The 24,084-nt window shown below is 43.0% G+C and overlaps 1 protein-coding gene across 9 annotated transcripts in view; it reads left to right on the top strand.

Moving 5' to 3' along the window:
* rbm47 (RNA binding motif protein 47) overlaps positions 1-24,084 on the top strand; it is a 219,612-nt gene that overhangs the window by 46,786 nt on the left and 148,742 nt on the right. For 2 of the 9 annotated variants that reach the window (XM_033027484.1, XM_033027503.1), the window contains exon 2: positions 18,351-18,425. The exons of 2 other annotated variants lie outside the window; for them this stretch is intronic. The gene's annotated coding sequence lies outside the window, so the exon portion shown is untranslated. Of the gene's footprint in view, positions 1-10,460; positions 10,591-11,046; positions 11,608-18,350; positions 18,426-24,084 lie in introns of those variants that run through there. 5 more of the 9 variants (XM_033027493.1, XM_033027468.1, XM_033027475.1 and 2 more) reach the window with 5 other exon arrangements.

The following is a 24,084-nucleotide window of genomic DNA, read 5'->3' as shown; positions in this document are numbered from 1 at the left end:
GCAGTCTATTGAATGGAACATGTCCCTGTACATCAACTTCGTCGACTTTGAGAAAGCGTTTGACAGCTTAGATAGGGCAACACTTTGGCGCTTAATGGACCACTATGGAATTCCCACCAATATCATAAACTTAATCAAGAACTCATGTGATGGAACATCATGCAAAGTTATGCATGCAGGCCAGCTCTCTCTGAGCTTTAGTGTCAGGACGGGCATCAAGCAGGGATGTCTATTGTCACCATTCCTGTTCCTCCTGGCAATTGACTGGATTATGATGGAAACGACTGAAGGGAAAATAAATGGAATTCAGTGGACAATGTGGGAGCAGCTGGATGATCTTGACTTTGCAGACAACATAGCTCTCCTTTCACACACACAGATACAAATGCAGGAGAAGACGGACAGACTCCCAAAAGCTGCACCAAAACTTGGTCTTACACCCAATACAGCAAAGGCACAGGTGATGAGGATCCACTCCAAAACCAGCAACCCTATCCTTATGCACAGCACTGCTCTAGAGGAGGTAGAAACATTCACATACCTAGGTAGTGTTGTGGACATCACCGGAGGGGGAGAGGCAGACTTTGATGGGTGCATCTTGCTGGTGGATTGAACCAGGGATGGTGATATACAAGGCTGGGATGTTATGCTGTCATTAACAGTGTTGCCAATAATATTATCCTAACCTTCTACCGTATGATTTACTTTGGGACTAACCAAACTTTATCTTCAACTGGCTATTTCACTACAAAAGGGAAAACGGGTAAAGTCAATTGCAATCTCACTTTTTTAATATACCTGATTTGCAATGGTAGCCATCAGGGAAGGAAATCTTGGATGATATTTCAACCCTGCCCTGAGGTACTGAACCCATTTGTTCACTGTTCTTCTACTGTTGGCCTGTCTAGGATCAGTCAATTTGTCATGCATCAATTATTGTACGTGTGATATTTGAGGTTTATGTAGTTTAATAACAAAATATGTACCATCGGAATCCTCAATTTTGATATTCAGAAATAGTTTTTCTTGAATTTATAATGCTCCATTTATGACATGGGTGCTATAGGTTTGTAAAACCATTGTCATTTAGTTATTTTACATTGATGTTTTATGATAGCACGGAGGCTTTCTCATGCACCAGAGGACTGTGGGGTTTCAGCAAGTCTTAGCAGCGCACTCAACAACAACAATGAGCACTTATAACCATTTTCAACGCTGTAGATCATCCCAAGACACATCAGATGATCGTTATGAGGCAAAATTAGTTGCCGAGCTACATTTGCAAATGGTGAAAAGATATGTCAGGAAGTAGATTATTTAACAGGAAAAAGATGCATTGAGGTTGAGGGAAGGAGCTCAAGTGCTCACGGTCTTGGTAGCTGAAAGCATAGCTGCCGCAAGTTGAAGCATTAAATATTTGTAGTTGATGAAAACCCCAGAATGAAAAATGTAGAAATCTCAATCTAAAGGTTAGAGAGATGACAGATATCTGGAGGGACTAGGCCATGGAGGCATTTGTAAACAGGATAATTATTTTGTTAAATCAACATGTTACAATCAGAAACCAACATAGCACAGGAGTTGTGGGTGGACAGGAAAGTGTGAGTTAGTGTAGAGACAGCTGAGTTTTAGGTGGCCACAAGTTTAGGGAAGGTGATCTGTTCAGGAAGGAACTGCAGATGCTGGTTTAAACCGAAGATAGACCCGAAAAGCTGGAGTAACTCAACTGGTCAGACAGCATGTTGTTCAAAAGGGAACTGCAGATGCTGGAATATCGAAGGTACACAAAATTGCTGGGGAAACTCAGCGGGTGCAGCAGCATCTATGGAGCGAAGGAAATAGGCGACGTTTCGGGCCGAAACCCACAGCATCCCTGGAGGAAAATAATTGGTGACATTTCAGGATGAGACCCTTTTTCAGACTGAGAGAATAGCTGACATTTCGGGTCGAGACCCTTCTTCAGACTGAGGGAAGGGTCTGAAGAAGGGTCTCGACCCGAAACGTTATCTATTCCTTCAGTCTGAAGAAGGGTCTTGTCCCGAAATGTCACCTATTCCTTTTCTCCAGAGATGCTGTCTGACCCGCTGAGTTACTCCAACTTTTTGTGTCATGCTACCTGATCTGTTGAGTATTTCTGGCATTTTCTGTTTTCCTTTCATACTTCCAACATTTTGTTTTATATAGAATGAGGTGTTGCTGAAGTAGCTATGACCAAAGATAACAAAGTCATGAATGAATTTTCTTAATCATCATCTGAACTGAGGCGGTGGCAAAGGTGTGTGATTGTATTGAGATGATATTAGGGATCTTAGTGATGACAAGGTTATATGTTGCAACAACACTCATCTTTGGTTCCAGTTTGATGCCAGGTTTGATTTCGACAGTAGGAAGCCAGCGGAATGGATTCTTGGCTTGGAGCTGACTGTGTGACCAAAGACAATGACACCTCCATATTTAAGCAAACATCTTCTCATTTACTACTGTATGTTAGACACATGAAGTGGCTATTAAGACATCGTCGAAGTGTCACGAGACGTGATTGTAATTCACAGGTATATTTGTGAAATATCAGTTATTTGGAATCAGTCAATGTTTTGAAGTGATGCATTCAAAGGCAGCAAAATCTTCAGAAAAAAATGTCTACAGGACATCAAAGACATAACAATGCTGTAATGGGAAAATAAATAATTTGAATACCCTGCTGCTATGAAAAGAAAAGATGGTGCCAAAAATCACACTCAATGGATCTGTACGTACTAGGTTTTCAAATCCTATAATGTAACTATAGAGGGAGAGAGAATACAGAAATCGGAGGTGCAAAGGAACTTGGGATGCTGGTGCAGGACTCCCAAAAAGTTAATTTGCAAGTCGAATCGGTGGTAAGGAAGGCAAACTCAATGCCAGCATTTATATCAAGAGGACTGGAATGTAAAACAGAGATGTAATGCTGAGGCTCTATAAGGCGCTGGTCAGGCCGCATTTGGAGTACTGTTAGCAAATTTGGAGCCCATATCTGAGGAAGGATGTGCTGGGTCCAGGAGATGTTTACAAAAATGAATCCAGGAATGAGTTGGTTAGCATATGATGAGCGCTTGACATCACTGGGCCTGAACTCGCTGGAATTGAGAAGGTTAAGGGGGGACCTCATTGAAACTTACAGAATAATGAAAGGCATAGATAGAGTGGATGTGGAAAGGATGTTTCCTTTCTAGGACAGAGGTCATAGCCTTTGAATTAAAGGGCGCTCTTTTAGAAAGGAGGTGAGGAGGAACTTCTTTAGTTAGAGGATAGTTAATCTGTGGAACAACTCATTGCCACAGAAGGCTGTGGAGGCCAAGTCAGTGGATATGTTTAAGGCAGAGATAGATAAATTCTTGATTAGAACGGGTTTTAAGGGTTACGGGGAGAAGGCAGGAAAATGGGATTAGGAGGCTGAGATCAGTCATGATTGAATGGCGGAGTAGACCCAATTGGCCGGATGACCTAATTCTACTCCTATAATTTATGAACTTGTGAACTAGTTTTATATGATCAGATTAACATCCAAATCACATGTGCTATAGCTGTTCCGCAAGTCTGCAGCAACCCTGGTTGAATCTGATATATTAATTGACATTCAAAGGAGAACCTAATCACAGGAATGCTATAGGAAAGATGTTATTAAACTTGAGAGGGTGAAATAAAGATTTATGGTGCTCTTACTGGGTCATGAGGTTTGAGTTCTAAGGCGAACTAGATAGACTAGGATTTGTTTTATCAGGAGCATAGGAGGCAGAAAGAAAACATGACAAGTTTTCCCCAGGATAGGGGAGTCTAAAACTAGAGGGTGCAGGTTTAAGGTGAAAGGTTTTCATTTTACCGTATCTCACCATACTGGTGCATATGACAATAAACTCAACTTGACTTGAAGAAACCGCAGTTGCTGGTTTATAAAAGAAGACAAAGTGTTGGAGAAACTTCAGCGGGTCACGCAGCATCTGTGGAGAACATGGATAGTTGATTTTTCAAAAGAGTTTGAAGAAGGGTAACCTTCCCATGTTATCCAGAGATGCTGTCCAATCCACTGAGTTACTCCAGCACTTTGTGTCTATAGTTGACTTGGCTTGACTTGAGGGGAAAGATTTAAAAGGGACCTGTGAACTGGTGATGAGAGGGGTGACAGTAGCTGTCTAATATTTAATATAGTTGGGCTGCATTAAAGAAAGCATATCTAAAACCCCAACCTGACCTTGATTCTTGAAGAAGGGTCCAGAACCAAAACGTTGTCTGTTAATTTCCCTCCACACCCTCTACCTGACCCATTGGGTTCCTCCAGCTGTTTGCTTTTTGCTCAAGATTCCAGCATCTGCAGTCTCTCATGCCTCCTTGTTGTGACATAGCTTTTATGAACTACTGTTGATCAGCATATCTACTTGATTCTGCCTCAGCACAAATGAGCCCTGCTCCACGTTTGGCTTCCTGTCTGTACATGCTGAGTTTAGTTTGACAATAGACAATAGACAATAAGTGCAGGAGTAGGCCATTTGGCCCTTCGAGCCAGCAACGCCATTCAATGTTATCATGGCTGATCATCCACAATCAGTACCCTGTTTTCTCCCCATATCCCCTGACTCTGCTATCTTTAAGAGCTCTATCTAACTCTCTCTTGAAAGCATCCAGAGAACCGGCCTCCACCACCTTCTGAGGCAGAGAATTCCACAGACTCACAACTCTCTGTGTGAAAACGTTTTTCCTCATCTCTGTTCCAAATTGCCTACCTTTTATTCTTAAACTGTGGCCCCTGGTTCTGGACTCCCCCAACATCGGGATCATGTTTCCTGCCTCTAACGTGTCCAATCCCTTAATAATCTTATCTATATTACTAAATCTCTGTTCTTGACCGCTTTTGGCCTTCTGTGCTGCGATTTCCGAGAGAACGCCGCCACCTACGGCCGTCATTTTTGGCCACCTCGCTCAGAGCCCACCTCCGCCGCATGTGTGACGAGGATTTTTCCCGTCGATTAAAAATGACAGAGATATTAATGCTTTTTTACAAAATTCCCCATTCTCTCTGCTGCCCCTGCAGGAGGGAGGGGGAGGGACTATAAAACCAGGAAGTGGTGTGCCTCAATCAGTCTCTGCAAGTGGTGTGCCTCAATCAGTCTCTGAATAATACTGAACAAATGTCTCCACAGCTGTGAGTACCCATAATGTGGTTTGAAAATGAAAATATGGTTAGTTTGAGGAAAAAAGCACTGCCTGCAAATGGTTGTTTGGGTTGAAATAAAAAGACACTCTCTCTCTCTCTCTCCCCTCCTCTCTGTCCCCACCTCTCTCTCTCCCTATCTCTCTCTCTTTCTCTCTCTCTCCCCCCGTCTCTCTCCCTTTCTCTCTCTCTCTCTCCCCTCCTCTCTCTCCCCTCCTCTCTCTCCCCTCCTCTCTCTCCCCCCTCTCCCCATCACCCCCCCTCTCATCTCTCCCCCCTCCCCTCTCCCCCCTCTCTCTCTCCTCTCTCCTCACCCTCTCCTCCCTCCCCCCTCTCCTCCCCCTCTCCTCTGCCCCCTCTCCTCCCCCTCTCTCCTCTCTCCCCCCCTCTCCTCTCCCCCTCTCCTCTCCCCCCTCTCCTCTCCCCCCCTCCTCTCCTCTCCCCCCCTCTCCTCTCCCCCCCTCTCCTCTCCCCCCCTCTCCTCTCCCCCCCCTCTCCTCTCCCCCCCCTCTCCTCTCCCCCCCCTCTCCTCTCCCCCCCTCTCCTCTCCCCCCCTCTCCTCTCCCCCCCCTCTCCTCTCCCCCCCTCTCCTCTCCCCCCCTCTCCTCTCCCCCCCTCTCCTCTCCCCCCCTCTCCTCTCCCCCTCTCCTCTCCCCCTCTCCTCTCCCCCTCTCCTCTCCCCCCCTCCTCTCCCCCCTCTCCTCTCCTCCCCTCTCCTCTCCCCCCTCTCCTCTCCTCCCCCTCTCCTCTCCACCTCTCCTCTTCCCCCTCTCCTCTCCCCCCCTCTCCTCTCCCCCCCTCTCCTCCCCTCTCCTCCCCCCCCTCTCCTCCCCCCCCTCTCCTCCCCCCTCTCTCCTCCCCCCTCTCCTCCCCCCCTCTCCCCCCCTCTCTCTCTCTCCCCTCTTTTTCTCCCTCTCCTCCCCTCCATCCCCTCCCCCACCGTCCCTCCCCAAACACCCCTCCCCTCCACACACCCCTACCCCCTTCCCTCCACCCTCCCTCCCCCTCCCTGCGCCCCACCTCTCCCCCTCCCCTCACCTCACCCCCCTCTCAGCACACCCTCTCTCTCCCCCCCCACCCCGACCCCCCACCCCCCCCCCCCCCCCCTCCCCCCCCCTGCCCCCCCCCCCCCCCCCCCCCCGCTCTCTCCCTTCTCTCTCCCCCTCTCTCTCTCCCCCTCTCTCTCCCCTCTCTCTCCCCTCTCTCCCCCTCTCTCTCCCCTCCGCTCCATCCCCTCCCCCAGCCTCCCTCCCTCCCCTAAACCCCCTCCCCTCCACACCCCCTCCCCTCTTCCCTCCACCCTCCCCCCTCCCTCCCCCTCCCTACCTCTCCCCCTCACCCCCCTCTCAGCACCCCCTCTCTCTGCCCCTCACTCTCACCCTCTCTCTCTCCTCCCCTCCTCCCCCACCTTTCCCCCCTCACCCACCCTCCATCTTCTCATCCTCTCCACCCCCCCCCCATCCCTCTTGCCCCTCTCTGTGTCTCTGTCTCTCTCTCTGTCTCTGCCCCTTCTCTCTCTGCCCTCACTCTCTACCCCCCCCCCCCCCCCCCCCCCCCTCTCTCTAGATGTGACTGCAAGTTGGGGGCTATGCGTCAGTGGATAGGGTGGTTATGGGGTAAAAGGAGCAAATTAATAATATTAATATAATATCAAGGGGGGTAATTAGCGTGAGTGCGGGGGGGGGGGGGATAGTTAGTGTGTGTGACACTGCATGCCGCCTCCCCCCCCCCCCCCCCCACAACCGCACGTTGGGGGAACAGACCCAACGGGTCTGCACTTGGTCTAGTATGTTTCAATAGGTTCCTCTCTCATCCGGTTGCGGATGACACTAAGCTGGGGGGCAGTGTTAGCTGTGAGGAGGATGCTAGGAGACTGCAAGGTGACTTGGATAGGCTGGGTGAGTGGGCAAATGTTTGGCAGATGCAGTATAATGTGGATAAATGTGAGGTTATCCATTTTGGTGGCAAAAACAGGAAAGCAGACTATTATCTAAATGGTGGCCGACTAGGAAAAGGGGAGATGCAGCGAGACCTGGGTGTCATGGTACACCAGTCATTGAAAGTGGGCATGCAGGTGCAGCAGGCAGTGAAGAAAGCGAATGGTATGTTAGCTTTCATAGCAAAAGGATTTGAGTATAGGAGCAGGGAGGTTCTACTGCAGTTGTACAGGGTCTTGGTGAGACCACACCTGGAGTATTGCGTACAGTTTTGGTCTCCAAATCTGAGGAAGGACATTATTGCCATAGAGGGAGTGCAGAGAAGGTTCACCAGACTGATTCCTGGGATGTCAGGACTGTCTTATGAAGAAAGACTGGATAGACTTGGTTTATACTCTCTAGAATTTAGGAGATTGAGAGGGGATCTTATAGAAACTTACAAAATTCTTAAGGGGTTGGACAGGCTAGATGCAGGAAGATTGCTCCCGATGTTGGGGAAGTCCAGGACAAGGGGTCACAGCTTAAGGATAAGGGGGAAATCCTTTAAAACCGAGATGAGAAGAACTTTTTTCACACAGAGAGTGGTGAATCTCTGGAACTCCCTGCCACAGAGGGTAGTCGAGGCCAGTTCATTGGCTATATTTAAGAGGGAGTTAGATGTGGCCCTTGTGGCTAAGGGGATCAGAGGGTATGGAGAGAAGGCAGGTACGGGATACTGAGTTGGATGATCAGCCATGATCATATTGAATGGCGGTGCAGGCTCGAAGGGCCGAATGGCCTACTCCTGCACCTAATTTCTATGTTTCTATGTTTCTATCCTTTTAAATTCCAGAGTATGCAAGCCCAGCCGCTCAATTCTATCCACATATGACAGTCCCGCCATCCCGGGAATTAACTTCGTGAACCTATGCTGTACTCACTCAATAGCAAGAATGTCCTTCCTCAAATTTGGAGACCAAAACTGCACACAATACTCCAGGTGTGGTCTCACTGTACGACTGCAGAAAGACCTCTTTGCTCCTCCACTCAACTCCTCTTGTTATGAAGGCCAACATGCCATTAGCTTTCTTCACTGCCTGCTGTACCTGCATGCTTATTTTCAGTGAGTGATGAATAAGGAACCCCAGATCTCTTTGTACTTCCTCTTTTCCCAACTTGACACCATTCAGATAATAATCTACCTTCCTGTTTTTGCCACCAAAGTGGATAACCTCACATTTATCCACATTAAACTGCATCTGCCATGCATCCGTCCACTCACCCAACCTGTCCAACTCACCCTGCATCCTCATAGCATCCTCCTCACAGTTCACACTGCCACCCAGCTTTGTGTCATCTGCAAATTTGCTAATGTTACTTTGAATCCCTTCATTTAAATCATTGATTTAATACCATGTGCCCTAATACCAATACCATGTGCCCTAACTTTGCCCACTAATTTCCTATGTGGGACCTTATCAAATGCTTTCTGAAAGTCCAGGTACACTACATCCACTGGCTCATGCTTGTCCATTTTCCTAGTTACATCCTCAAGAAATTCCAGAAGATTAGTCAAGCATGATTTCCCATTCGTAAATCCATGCTGACTCGGACCGATCCTGTTACTGCTATCCAAATGAGTCGCTGTTTCATCTTTTATAACTGACTCCAGCATCTTCCCCACCACCGATGTCAGGCTAACTGGTCTATAATTCCCTGTTTTCTCTCTCCTGCCTTTCTTAAAAAGTGGGATAACATTAGCTACCCTCCAATCCACAGGAACTGATCCTGAATCTATAGAACATTTGAAAATGATCATTTACTTTGGTTTGGTTTAGTTTAGTTTAGTTTAAAGATACAGCGTGAATACAGGCCATTCGGCCCAAGTCAGCACCGAGCAATGACCACCCGTACACCATTATAGTCAGGATCAAACCCGGGTCTCTGTCTCTGTCTCTGTGAGGCAGCAACTCTACTGCTGTGCTACTATGTATCCCTGAAGGTAACAACATTTCCGTCATAGGGCCTGGGGGCCAATTATATCATGCCAGCATGGCAGCTGATACTCTTGCAGCTTAAAATGAGGATGAGTTTCCTTCTTGGTAAACTAGAGAGTTTGTACTCAGAAAGTAAGCACGAAATGAATATTGCTCATTTCTGGCTTTAGTAGAATAGGACGTAATCTCAAAATGTTCTGACATAACGCCAACTTTACAACAAGATGTAAAGATGTCCTTTCCCCAATTGATGATGTCTTGAACCTAGGCTCACAGTCTCCAAACAAGTACCTGGCCTTCGCACCAAGTATAAAATGGTGACGGTATTTATTCCTATTGCAAGAGGCACTATATTTCCCATGGACTTCTTTGGCTGTAAAGTTCTTTATACTATGGCATTGTATTGAACAGTGATTAAAAATTAGAAATTATAATTGTTTCAAAAGCTGAAAGCTTTTTACCAATTATGAGTCTGCAGAATCAGAAGAACAGAATTGTGTGAGACAGCATAAACTACTGGGGCAATTTCCCAAGTGGGAAAGAAAGAAATTATGAGGCCAAAACATTCTAAATCAACGTGCCGGGAAGTTGCAGAATCAATGTTATGCAATGTTTAAGTCTGAAAAAAGGGTCTGATCCCAAAACATCACTTATTTCTTTTTTCCAGAGATACTGCCTGACCCACTGAGTTACTCCAGCTTTTTGGTTTAAACCAGCATCTGCAGTTCCTTCTTACACATTAAGCAGTGTTTAGCTGGATACTTAGAGCAGAATTCTGGGTGAGCTTTCTGTGCTATTTCTTTGGCAGATATTAAATGCTTACCTGAGTGGGGGTGTGGTTGGGACACAGTTTATATAACCAATAAGAATATTCTATTCAAAGGCACTATGTTTCCTTCCCATTTGTCATGGTCCCAAAATGCTTGAAATTTAAACCTGCCTATGTGTCATAATGCAAATAAGGATTTCTTACATTATCAAATTTCTGATCCAAATGGTTTGATCAGAAGCAATAAACTGGATTCTGATTGGATAGTGCAAGTTTACAGTAAACTTTAATTCATTTTGACCTCATGTTTAACCCTTCTTCAGGCAGCTTCTGTAAAACTGAAGGCGGGAACAACCTGTACCTGGGTTTTCTAATTTGCTTACGTAGACAGGTCAAAACCAAGGAAAGTACTGGGAAGGCATTATTTTTACAAGTTCATTTTTTTTCCCATCCCAGCAATTTCTTAGCGCTTGATTAATAAAAAAGAAGGGGGAAAAATCTGCCACCTGTTTCTGCCACCTGTTCACAACCAGTGTGATGTTATGAATACATCAAAAAGGTCATGGGTCCCTCCTAGCGACGTACCTTGCTGGTTTGAGTGCTTTGCGTCAGGTAAGTGAGATCAGCAATTCTCTCTTGGAAATACTTGTCTGTCAAGTTAAGGTAACACGTCACCAGGCTCTTTTAAGAATTCAGCTAAAGTGAGTTCCGACGGTATTCAAGGTAAGGTGCTTACATTTTATATATAATTACCGTAAGTTAGCTAGATATTAAACAATTGACTGGACCTAGAGGGTTCCTTCAAGAATTCTCAGTATGTTAGTGCCAGCAGGTGCATTCTGAAACATGCCTTTTTTGCCTTGCGTTTTATTTAAGTCTGCCTGCGTTCTCCCCCACAGCACACCCCGGTGTAACTCCCGATTTCTCTCGCTGTGACAGGTTGTCTTTGCCATTCTGGGTCGCCGTGATTAATAAACTCTTGACGCTCACAGTTTCTTGCTCAACTGGCCTTTTTTCTGATCGGTGTGAGCATGAGAAAAGGTAGATATTTGTGCTTCTACCTCAACTGGAATGTTCGGCTGGCCTTAAGCCAATAAGGACTCAGTGAACAGGATAAAGTTACAATTTAGATTTACGGGAAGTTGCCGGTGTTGCAGCGAAATTCTGGTTTGGTGACTTTAGGGGCAGGGCATTGTGAAACAAAAACTTAACTTGTTTGAGAAGAAAGGAAACCAGAAGAACAAAAGGGAGAGTCTAAACAAATTATGAGTTAAAACTCACAATCTTAGTTTGGGCTACAAAACCCTGGCAGCTTTTTGCTGAACAGCCATAAATGAGCTGAAAACAAGCTTTAAGAGAATAATGCCACACACTTTAAGACTGGCTAGGAATTTCTCCTCAGAGTGCTGGAGCTTCTGAGCTGCTATTTAGCCCCCGTGGAATGTGCAGCTTAGGTCAGTGAGAGTCAGGTATTTTAGATTAACTGGGTCTAATTGTGAGTTTCCCAAAGCTTGGTTACACTTTTGATGGACTGAGAGTTGTTTCGAAAAAGCTTACACGAGCGAAGAAAGAAGACAGAAAGGTTTAACTGCAGTAAATAGCAATAGAGGGAGTTTCTGGGCACTCCTTGCCGAGATAAAACAAGAAAATGTGGGTATGCTGGCAGATTCTTTGCACTGCTTACTAAATGACGATGAAGAAACAAGCAATTGCCATCTGAGGTCCCAAATCAAACAGGAGGTAGGTCACGATTCTCATTTATTGTTCCTCTTCCTTATGGGGTTTTTTCTCCGTCATCAATGTCTGAGATTATTTCACAAATAACTTTTGCAGCAGCATTCGCTGTTTAAAATTCACACGATTAGAAACCTGGTTATAAGTATGGGAAGCTATAACAATAGAAAGGTTTGTGTAAATGGAAAACTATTTTCAAAGTTAATCTTTGGCTTAAATAATAGGTTGTTTTCAAGAACTCACAAGCAACTGCTGTGATTCACAGTTTCATATATCGTTAAACGAGTCTATATTATGAAGGTGCCAAGTAAGCAGGGGAAAGGTTAGGTCAAATCAAGGCTGGTTGAAGATAAAAGTGAAAATCAGGCTGTGCTGTGGAAAATCTTAAGGGATTTTGTGAAAATAACCGTGATCCTGTTTTTACTCATAGACAACAGTGGTCAATCTAGAAATAAAGTACCCAAATATAAATAATCCGAGGATAGCAAAGCTTAAAGAAATAAGGTAATTAATAAATAAATTAAGCACGGTTACTTACAAAAGGCACTGAAAGATAACTTTGGTATTATATGGTTTGTTAGAAGAATTTAAAAGGCATTTCAGGACCAAGGGCTAATTGCCCCAGCAATCTATGAAGAGCATGCTGAGGCATCACAGTTCTTTGCAATTTATCACAACAAAATAACAGTGTACTCTGTAAGTAATAGTGTATGTAAACTGTTTAATAAACAAACACTTCATCCTGAACCCATCAATTCAACCTTACTTTAATTGAACAGCACAGCGTAACGAGAGAGTAAAAAAAGTTTGAGAAAAATAAACCAAACAGAAAAGGCTGAAAATAGGATCCCTTCATTGATCACAGAAGTTATTAACACTGCGGTCTAGCCTAACATTCCAGGTGAGACAATTATCAGAACTACAAATAGCAGTTTTGAGCAGAGTTTTTATTCTCTACGGAATCTAAATACATAACTTCCATCATATTTTCAATCCTATTACTGTAAGCTGCGGCCTGATTTTTATATTTCATTTTAAACCATTAACTTTGTTACCATCACCCAGATGTGAACCTTAAGGGCCTGTACCACTGCGGGGACCTAATTTGCAAGTTTAGAAGAGTTTTGGAGAGTCAAGGAGAGTGTTATGGTCTTGTTGTTCGCCGAAGTAGAACACCTCCTACGACCTCCTTCGACCATGTAGAGAACCTCCTACGAATATGTAGAAGACCTCCTTCGACTTCCTTTGACTATGTTGAAGACTAGCTTCGACTATCTACGATTTACTCGCCGATGCTCTCTTCAAAATTGGACACCGAATAGTGGAGAGTGAAGATGACCACCTTCGACTACCTTCGATTATACTAACACTATCTTCGACTACCTTCGATTGCCTTCGATTACCTACGAATAACATGCGACCTACTAGGACTACTTCGACTAAACCTATGAGTAAAAAAATATTGATTTTTTCCATGCCGACCAATTTTTACTCGCGGGCATTTTTCAACATGTTGAAAAATACGCCGCGACCTAGCTGAGGCCTTGAGTACGCGGGGATTACTCTCGAGCATGAAGGAGAGTTACAAAGACCTCCTAGGACCTCGTGTCGACCATGCTGCGAGTATGAGTCAAGGGTAAACTCGTCTGAACTCGCGGATTAGGTCGCCGCAGTGGGACAGCCCCTTTTAGCTCAGCTGGAACTTGAAATCCAAACCAAGAGGTACAACTTAAATGGGGAGCGCTTTGGTAAAACTCTGTACTCTGATGATTTTGTCGGGCATGCTCCAACAAATGGTTCAAATGCTTGCATTTTGCTGAAAATAATTGCCATTAATGAAATTAAAGGAACACATAAACTGCAACCACACAATTCGATGGAATACCAATGGTGAAATTAATTATTATTTTTGGCATCACAACACACCTAAAATAATGACCAACGATTAGAAGAAGCGAAACCAAATCCTTCCTTTAAGGCCATTTCCTCTTTTCCTGATCCACAAGGAGCCCAGTTGAACATTGTAGAGTTGGCACCTTCTTTCACAACCAACTGGGAAACCCATAAAGCAGCAGGTGCATTTTAAGTTGAACTCCCAATTGTATTCAAATATCTGTGTGTCTCACACAACACGACAGCTCAGGAACCTCTGCATCCACGGCAATAGAAAGAAAAGATTTCTTGAGGACATATTGGTAAAACACTCTGTATTTAAACATTTAACTACCCCCAAAATAAATTGAAATCTCTCTTGCCTTTCAGGAGGATGAGAGGGTTCATTTAGTTTAATTTGGTTTAGACAAACAAGCCCTTTGGCCCACCGAGTCCACACCGACCAGCGATCCCCGCACATTAACGCGACCCTACACAAACTAGGGACAATTTCCATTTATACCAAGCCAATTAACCAATTAATAACGAGGCTTATAGTCTTTAATTTTCTTATGCAGATTACATTATTTAATTTAACTTTCTCTTATCCATTTTGCAATTGTATAAAACTTCCCAATCATCCCCAATCAAAAAATTGATTAATGTGGCAGAAAGTGGAAGCCAGTAGCAGAGAAAATACTAACATACATATACTAATATGAATAAATACTGAAAATAATAATATATCGAAAGTATTACTTTCCGTGCAGTTAATATCTGAGTTAATCTAATTCATTACGAGCATTGTAAACCATTATGTTAGTTGGCTAAAGTACATCAATTTGTGTTCAGGCCTTAAATTGGGAGACATCATCTTCCTCTGGAAGAATGCTTTAAAATGCAACACAGAAACAATAACTTGATGTACTACATTACCTTTTGATATTTAATATCTTGTTTACTTGCTTAATGCAAAAAAAAACTTAAAAACTTAATATACATTCTATAATCTTAGGAAATGCTTAGATTCGAGAAAAAGTGGCATGTAAAATGAAACTTTTTTAAATCCTGCAGCTTGATACAATATTTCTAGAACAATTCCCTACTTTTATTAAATGATGGCCTCCACTTTTGCCTTTCTCACCTGCAGCAAACTTCCACTGTCTAAAATATATGGTATCAAAATGTGGAACCTGTCATCAAAGAAGTAGAGATTACAAGATAGAAATGATCATTCACAAGTATAGTTCACAAATATCTTTTTTTCACGAGTTAAGAGGGAAAAAAATCAATCCACATTCATAAGTTTGTAAATTCATAGATGATAGGAGGTGAATTAGGCTGTTCAGCCCATCAAGTCTACTCCGCCATTCAATCATGCCTGATCGATCTCTCCCTCCTAACCCCATTCACCTGCCTTCTCCCCATAACCTGACACCCATACTAATCACAAATCTATTTATGTCTGCCTTCAAAATATCCTTTGACTTCTGTGGGAATACATTCCACAGATTCACCACCCTCTGACTAAAGAACTACCTCCTCCCTAAAGGAACGTTCTTTAATTCTGAGGTCTGGTCATAGCTTAAACAAAGAAGTTATTTCTGAATCATTGCAACCTTGCGGATTCATGAGGTAATAGAAACATATTTCTGACAAACCTTAACTTGTGATCTCCAAGCTGCTGCCAGGAGAAATGGAAAGAAAGTGTCTGTTTAATGAGACACATTTATCACCTGTGTATATGGTGCACGGCAGGTTAAGCTGTGTCCAGAAACAAATAATCTGTAACTTGAAGCTGTAGAATTTGATTTGCAGAGATACTATAAAACAAAAGCAAACAATGAAGTCCAACTATGATTCTTTATAATGTGTAGGAAGGAACAGCGGATGCTGGTCTGATGAAGGGTCTCGACCTGAAACGTCACCCATTCCTTCTCTCTTCAGATGCTGCTTGTCACGCTGAGTTACTCCAGCATTTTGTGTCTATCATGATCTTTATAAGATGAGTTGAGATAATTTCTGGTTCCAATGTATGCCATTGGCCAGGTAGTGTACAGCAAACCAACCATTAAATCATTTGGAGGATTGTTAGTAGAGCAGCTAATGTAGAGCAAGTGAATTGATAGGGCAATTGCATAAGCTTTTATGCAAATACTGTCACGCAGAGTCAGTCAATTCTATTGGACGGACACTAATTTAGATTACTTTTTACTGCAAGCCAATCTGTGGTAAGTGGCTTCCGTCACTGCTCCCCTGTATTTATTTAAGAATAACACGTGTGAGTCTTGTCATTTCATGGAATACTGGCAGGTGAACTTGAATATTTTGCATAAATAAGGCGTCAGACACTTCTATGAAAATGATGTTCCAGCATTTAAATGGGGATCAATGTGAATGAAATGTTTAATGTCATTTGTCATTTTGACATTTAGAATTTAGATATTCAAATTGGAAAAATGTCTTCGGCTCTCATAGTCCACACTAACCATCAATCACTCGTATGCTAGTTCTCGTGTTTTCCCACTTTTGCATCCTACACAATAGGGGCAATTTACAGAAGCCACTTAGCTTACAAGCCTGCACGTCTTTGGAAAATGGGAGGATCCAGAGGAAACTCTCATGGCCTCAGGGAGAACATGCAAACTCCACACTGACAGCACTCATAGTCAGGATTGAACCGGGGTCTCTGGCACTGTAAGGTAGCAGCTCGACCGCTGCACCACCGAGCCCTATGCCTCTCACTGCAGGAGAGGAGGAGTATTAGAACAGATTGATGACATTCTGTAAGGGAAGCAGCAGCATTTTTGCTTAGGTTTTACTGTTTCTCAAAGAGATCCAATTCTGCCAGAAATTCGTCATTGCAATGTTCCTGTCAGCAATGATCTGCAATCGGTTGCTGCTATGAGACAAACATTGAAATTTTAATGACCCTTCGGCAAATTACACTTATATTATGCTCTCCTTTGCTCTTAGTAATACATTCAGGGTTTTATTTGTCACTCCATTACTTGCTTCATAGTCTACATGATGAATTCCATGAAGGACCATGGTGAATTCCACAACCAAATTTCATCACATGGATTGGGGCTATTTTCTACAGCAAAATAGCAGAAATTGTACCATGATTAGACGTTTTTTTAGGCAGATGTTGCCCCTTTCACAGATCTAAAGTGTAACTCCTCCCACTCAGTTAAGTCAGCATTGGTATCGTATTTAGTCAGTGTACAAAACCAATTCATAGAAGAGGAGGGTTAACAGGGAAGTAAAATTATAATTACCTTCTCAAGTTTCTATGCAACTGTAATTTTTTAATGAAGAAAAACAGTGTACTTAAGCCTGCAAATTCAGGCACATCTCTCTATGCTCTTGGAGACAACATAGATTTTTTAAAGTCTAAAAAATAGAAGGTTTGGTAGTTCAAGTTGAAAGTGTGAATAGCGACATACTGTAAGTCAATCGAATGCTTTGATGTTTTATCTACTGAAAACAGTATTGAACTCTTTGTTTTATTTGGTTGGTGACCTGAATACTTCAGGTTATTATTTTCACAGCAAGAGTTTCATAATTGAATTTCTCCAGAGATGGGACAACTGTAACTAATTATGGCGTAAAAATGAAACAAACAGTCTAACCTATTTTATGAAGTGCACGTTCTGGCCTATGGAACGAGGACTAAAATTGTTTGTTAAGAAGTTTATTTGACATAAAAACAGACAATTTTACAGACATAAAAACAGTTTTTATCCACGAGTAGTTGCTCTACTCAACAGCCAAAAATCTGTAGCCTCCCTTTGATATGGTATTTTGTTGCTTGATCAATGGTGTTTTATCATTCATGTTTTATTATTATTAATGTTTAGTGTTTTCTGAGGCATTCGTAACTGTCACTGTATGTCATGTTGTTACTTGTGGGCAGAGCACCAAGGCAAATTCCTTGTATGTGAATACTTGGCCAATAAACTTACTTACTTACTTAATTAAACTTACTTACTTACTTACTTATTTGCCCGTTTTAGGATAGGAAGAGTTCGATTCAAAATAAGTATATGATACAAAAAACGATATCTCCATCATCATTCATTCCTCCCCCCATTTAATGAAATTTTCTATCTCATAATGAGGTACAGTTTCATAGGCCAATACCATGACACCTTGATCAATTGGACAAGGAGCCCTGTACCTGCCAACGTTTTCTGTGTTGGACAAGTGGGAGGACTGATGATCAGCCATGATCACATTGAATGGCGGTGCTGGCTCGAAGGGCCGAATGGCCTACTCCTGCACCTATTGTCTATTGACTATTACTCAACTGTCACCTGATAGTTAATCTTTAGGTACATTACAAAGGGGCCACTAGATACCTCCAGGCATCGTGAGTTCAGCCTCTATTTTTCTAGTGTAAAAACAAGGAACTGCAGATGCTGGTTAGAACACAAAAGAACCGAAAGTGCTGGAGTAACTCAGTAGGTCAAGCAGCATCTCTGGAGAACGCGGATACGTGACATTTTGGGTCAAGACCCTTCTTCAGATTCATTGTAGTCACCCCCTGACTATAATCAGTCAGAAGGGTCTCGACCCAAAATGGCATCTATCCATGTTCTCCAGAGATGTTGCCTGTCCTGCTGAGTTACTCAAGTACTTTGTGTTCTCTATTTTCTCTGTTCTATGGGGGCACAGTATCAAACAAAATATTACAAATGTTTGAAATCTGAAATTGAAGTAGAAAATGATGGAAATACTCAGTAGGTAGGTAGAGAGAGACAAAGGTAATGTTTTCAAGTTGATATTCCCTTAATGTTTCAAGGCATGACCTTTCATTAGAATTTATGAAAAATCATGGACCTGAAGCATTTACTCTGTTTCTCTCTCTGCAGGTGCTGGCTAACCTGATGAATATTTCTGCCATTCTCTACATGTAATTGAGTTTGACCAGTTTTCAACCCCTGAAGGTAATAAATCCACATTATCAAACTGTTCAAAGTGCAATATTGGTTGGCTACCATGAGTGGAATAAACTTAGACTCATGTTAAAGGGCATATCCAGAATTCAGTGGAAGCAGAATTCAATTGAGGTTAAGAAACACATTTAAAAGGATAATCACCAATTTATTTTGGAGCCACTTCTTGAATCCTTTGGTAGCATTTGTATCATATGCTGAGCAAGGATAATTTATGTTAAAACTGAATACAAATGGTGGACAATTGCTCATTTATTTAACAGGTAGAATAATCACGTATAATTAGAAGAAGAGAAATGCCCACAAGAATGCAATGCCAAAAGGTCTGATGTAGAAAATTCCCATTTATTTAATTATGGACATGACAGCCAAGGTATGTTATATATTACATACAGGCTTTTCTCTACCACATGATTAAAATTCAGTTTGATTTGTGGACAAGGTCTGTGAATAAGACAGAACACCAACAGTTGCATTTAAAAAATTCATTTAAATGTATTTTTCAGCACCTTGAGATCACGCTGGTGTGTCAATATTTTTTGCCTTTGAAAGCAACCACTAACTTTGACATTTAGATAAACTTTCAGTAATTTGCCTAAAAAAAACATTATCATGTGCCTCTAGAATTTCCCTATAGTCCCAGGCAATCTATCTCCCACCTTTAATCAAAAACAGGGCAGCAGACCACTTTATAAAACTTGGAGAAACTCAGCGGGTGAGGCAGCATCTATGGAGCAAAGGAATAGGTGATGTCTCAGGTCCACACCCTTCTTCAGACTGATGTCGGGGGGGCGGGGGAGAAAAAAAAAGGAAGAGGCGGAGACTGTAGGCTGTGGGAGAGCTGGGAAGGGGAGGGGAAAGAGGGAGAAAGCAAAGACTACCTGAAATTGGAGGTCAATGCTCATAGCACTGGGGTGTAAACTACCCAAGCGAAATATGAGGTACTGTTCCTCCAATTTGCGGTGGGACTCACTCTGGCCTTGGAGAAGGCCCGGGACAAAAAGTCGGATTCGGAATGGGAGGGGGTGTTCAAGTGCTGAGCCACCAGGAGATCAGGTTGGTTATTGTGAACTGAGCGGAGGTATTGGACGAAGCCTGTGCTTGGTCTCACCGATGTAAAGCAGTTGACACCTGGAACAGCGGATGCAATAGATGAGGTTGGAGGAAGTGCAGGTGAACCTCTGCCTCACCTGGAACGACTGCTTGAGTCCATGGATGGAGTCATGGGGGGAGGTAAAGCAACAAGTGTAGCATTTCCTGCAGTTGCAAGGGAAAGTGCCAGGGGAGGGGGTGGTTTGGGTGGGAAGGGACGAATTGACCAAGGAGTTACGGAGGGAATGGTCTCTGCGGAAAGCAGAAAGGGGAGGAGATGGGAAGATGTGGCCAGTGGTGGCAACTGCAGGAAATACTACACTGGGTGGGTGGGTGGTGGGTGGGGGGGTGGGTGGGGGCCCGACCATCGGGACTATAATGAATAATTTTGTAACTTTGTCAGCACACTATACGTGGCAAATTTTTGCGTACTTGTATTGTATGCAAAGCAAAGAATTTCACTTTACTCAGGTACATGTGACAATAAAGTTTCATTCATTTGTTCATTCACCATTCATTCATTTAAATCGCTATTACATAGGATATATGATGTTACAGACACATATTCAATATTAAATTCAGCCCATTGCCAGTATTAATGGTCCATTTGAGTTTTTCCTATCTTTCCTCATCCAAGTTTATCAGCACAAGCCTTAATTCAGACTTTTCGTTAAATGTAACAATACTACTTGTTTCAGCCACTTTCCGGGCAAACAGGTTATATTCACACAATACACAATACACAATACAATTTATTTGTCACTTGAACCTCATAGAGGCTCAAATGAAATGTTGTTTCTGCAGTCATACACACAAGAAAAAAAGACCCAAGACACAACACAATTTACATAGACATCCATCACAGCGCATCTCCTCCTCGCTGTGATGGAAGGCAAAAAAACTTATCTCTCCGCTGCACTCCCCATTCCCCTCCCGATGTCAGAGTCAAAGTCCCCGGCGGGCGATGGCAATTGTCCCGCGACCATTAACGCCGCGCCGGGTGATGCAAGGCCGCGCTCCGGGTCTTGTTGTTGGAGCCCCCGGCGGGCTCTAGCAAAGTCCCGTAGCCGTTGAAGCCGTGCCAGGGCGATGATGTAAGGCCCCGCTCCAGGCACTCCTCGACCCCGCGACTCGGGCGGGAGAAGTCGCCGTTGCGGAAGCCCCGAAAAGTGGTCTCCCAGCAGGGACCCGCGGGCTCCAGGTGTCACTGTCCACTGTCATGGTTCATATACGTGAAAACATTTTCTTCATGCCCACAATCTTAATTTAAACGCCTCAATAAATCAGCCTTCTTTTCTCAAGGGAAAAGATACCCAGGGTGTTACACACGCACACGCACGCGCACGCACACACACACACGGGTGATGTTTCGGGCCGAGACCCTTCTTCAGACTGAAGAAGTCTGAAGAAGGGTCTTGACCCGAAATGTCACCTATTCCTTCGCTCAATAGTGCTGCCTCACCCGCTGAGTTTCTCCAGCATTTTTGTCTATCTTCTCTATATATAAACACACACACATATATATAATATTTCTTGTATCATTCCTTTAAATTTTCTGTGCAGACCCTCCAAAGCTTCCATATCCACTTTATAATTCTGTGAATTGAATTATTTTATGCTGTGCTTTAAATGTAGTATAATCAAATTGTAATATAAGTTTAGCATCACTGTATTACTTTTAAACTCTAGCCTTTCAGAAATAAACCCTCGAACTTTGTTTGCCTTTTTTATGCTTTGTGAGTGGTTGAATCACAACCGTAACAATTTGTTGGGCAAGTTCATCAGCCTAGAAACTAGATCCTGTCGTGCTGATTATTTCATCGCTACACAATTGAGAAAGCACTTTACCTGAAGCGAAACATGATAACAACCATTTTTTGGAATGTTTTGTGTCACTCCAGAAATTTGATCAGCAGTTCCCAGCAAGAGTTCCATTTGCTTGTCTGATGCAATTTTTGAATCAGGCACACTGTTATTCCTGGTTCAGGAAGCGTTGCCAGGGAAATTGGTTGACAATATTCACAGCAGTCTCTGCTGCTTGTCACGTTCAGAAAATCCATGCACTATGCACCTGGCTGAAATGGATTCACCTCTTGTTCTCAAGGTATTAACCACTACTATCCTTTTCCCACACATAAATCACTTCTGGACTCCTCCCTGATCAGATTTGGCTTGTCGTACCCTAAAGCCCTCAACCACTGACTCCTAAAGTCTCCCATTCGCTCAAACCTCCAAACTCCCCATCACTAGCTCCCCGAACCTCCTGAATTTATTTGCACCATAATCTTCTGATTGTTGACTCAACCAGTACTCCTCCCTGGCCTCTTGAACTCCCTTGTGGAAGTCCAGTTCTCCAACATCACCAGGTCCAATCTTTAAACATCCTCTCTAGTCCTGACTTGGCATCTTTTGCACCAAACCCCATGCTGCCCTAACAGACTCAATGTGACATCTAGTGCAGCACCAACGGTAACCTCACCATCACCAACTCCTCTCTAGAATTCATGAGATTCAGTTTAATCAGATGTGTGAAGGCGAGTCGTGCTGGCTTCCAATATTCTTGCAAGCAAATAGATAGAAAACAAATATGTATTTTTCCACTTCCCTATGTCACCTCACCGCTGCAAATCTTTTACTGAATCATAGATTGAAGAGCTGTAAGAGCGACACGGTGGCACAGTGGTAGAGTTGATGCCTCACCGCGCTTGTAACGCCGGAGACTCGGGTTCGACCCCGTTTATGGGTGCTGTCTGTACGGAGTTTGTACATTCTTCCCGTGACCGTGTGGGTTTCCTCTGAGATCTTCGGTTTCCTCCCACACTTCTATAGGTTTGTAGGTTAATTGGTTTGGTATAATTGTAAATTGTCCCTAGTTTGTGTAGGATAGTGTTAATGTGCGGGGATCGCTGGTCGGTGCGGACTTGGTGCGCCGAAGGGCCTGTTTCTGCGCTGTATCTCTAAACTAAAGTAAACTAAACTAAGCTAAATAGTTAAGATCCCGTGGTATCTGCTACTTAGATCTTTTGATGGTGTTTAAATTTTACTTTTAATAAATTAAATTGTTATTTAATAACCGAGGTGACAGTTTGACTGCATACTTAATCTGTTATCCAAAAACATTCACTTCATTTCCAATAAACCATATTATGGTAACAAGAATATTTTTTTCGATCCAAATAGTGCTAGATGTTTAGATCGTCTGCATACAATATAGAGGTTCATTTGTAAAGAATGAAGGTGTGAATGGGAGTGGTCCATGGTGCTGAACTGGAAGATAATTATCAGGTTACAATCTAATACACCGTTAACAGCATAATGGCACAATAGGATATATGGTGTATAAAAAAATTACACACAGGTCTGATTTATTCGTACAGTAATCTAGTGTAATTTAGGGCCAAATCCTTTACTGTGATTTCGATTCCCCCATCTCTGAAATATTTGTTGTCATTTATCTTCGGTTGTATAGCAATGAACGAGTTTGGTAACAGGAAAATTATGTTTAATACATTTTATTGGGTGTGGGCATCCCTAATTTGAACTTTGAAGATGGGGGCTAAGAGCTGTCAATGTATCTTTAGTGACCATGGTTACTGGAAATTGTGACAACCAAAATAGGAATATTAGACATAGAAAACATAGAAAATAGGTGCAGGAGTAGGCCATTCGGCCCTTCGAGCCTGCACCGCCATTCAATATGATCATGGCTGATCATCCAACTCAGTATCCTGTACCTGCCTTCTCTCCATAACCCCTGATCCCTTTAGCCACAAGGGCCACATCTAACTCCCTCTTAAATATAGCCAATGAACTGGCCTCAACTACCTTCTGTGGCAGAGAATTCCAGAGATTCACCACTCTCTGTGTGAATCTCTGGATATATTCTTCATCTCTGCTATATATAAATCCTGGAATTCTGAAATAGCTTAATTAGATAGACTATAGTGGTTCAAGAAGGCAGCTCTTCGCCAAATTCCAAAAGGCAGTTAGGGACACAATATAAATTCTGATTCTTACATCTTGTTTGTGAAAAAGATCCCCTTTTCTAAAACCTCACTACCCAATATTCCTACAGCTATTGTTTTACGCGCCTTTCTTTCCAAGTATTTTTTTTCAATTCAGGCATTGTAAACAGATTGAAACTGTCTACAATGTCATCTATGTAAAACATCCCACCAACATTTCTGTTGTCCTGCTCCACAGAACAAGGACTGGCTCTGGCTTTGTAGCCTTCTCCCAATGTTGCCTTGCACCCCCATCACCTTGACCATTTCCATTCTCTTAATCTGTAATTTAATTGACTCAAGTTTCATTCCCAGTCGTTCTAATCAAATGAATTTCCATTGGATTTGTGGAAGGCCAAATGGTCTCCCTGTTGTTAGGTTAGGAAATGTAATCCAGCCATCAATAGTGGAGAGAGAACAGTTCAATGTATATGAGAACAAACCAACTGTCACAGCAGTTCTTTGGTTGAATAATCTGTCAACATTTAACATCACACAAAGAATTATCAATATATGGGACTATGCAGAACATGCAATGCCTCTGAATCTTTGAG

This window comes from Amblyraja radiata, chromosome 1, assembly GCF_010909765.2.
Source record: "Amblyraja radiata isolate CabotCenter1 chromosome 1, sAmbRad1.1.pri, whole genome shotgun sequence".
Classification (NCBI taxonomy): domain Eukaryota; kingdom Metazoa; phylum Chordata; class Chondrichthyes; order Rajiformes; family Rajidae; genus Amblyraja; species Amblyraja radiata.
This window is presented reverse-complemented; position numbering and strand designations above follow the sequence as displayed.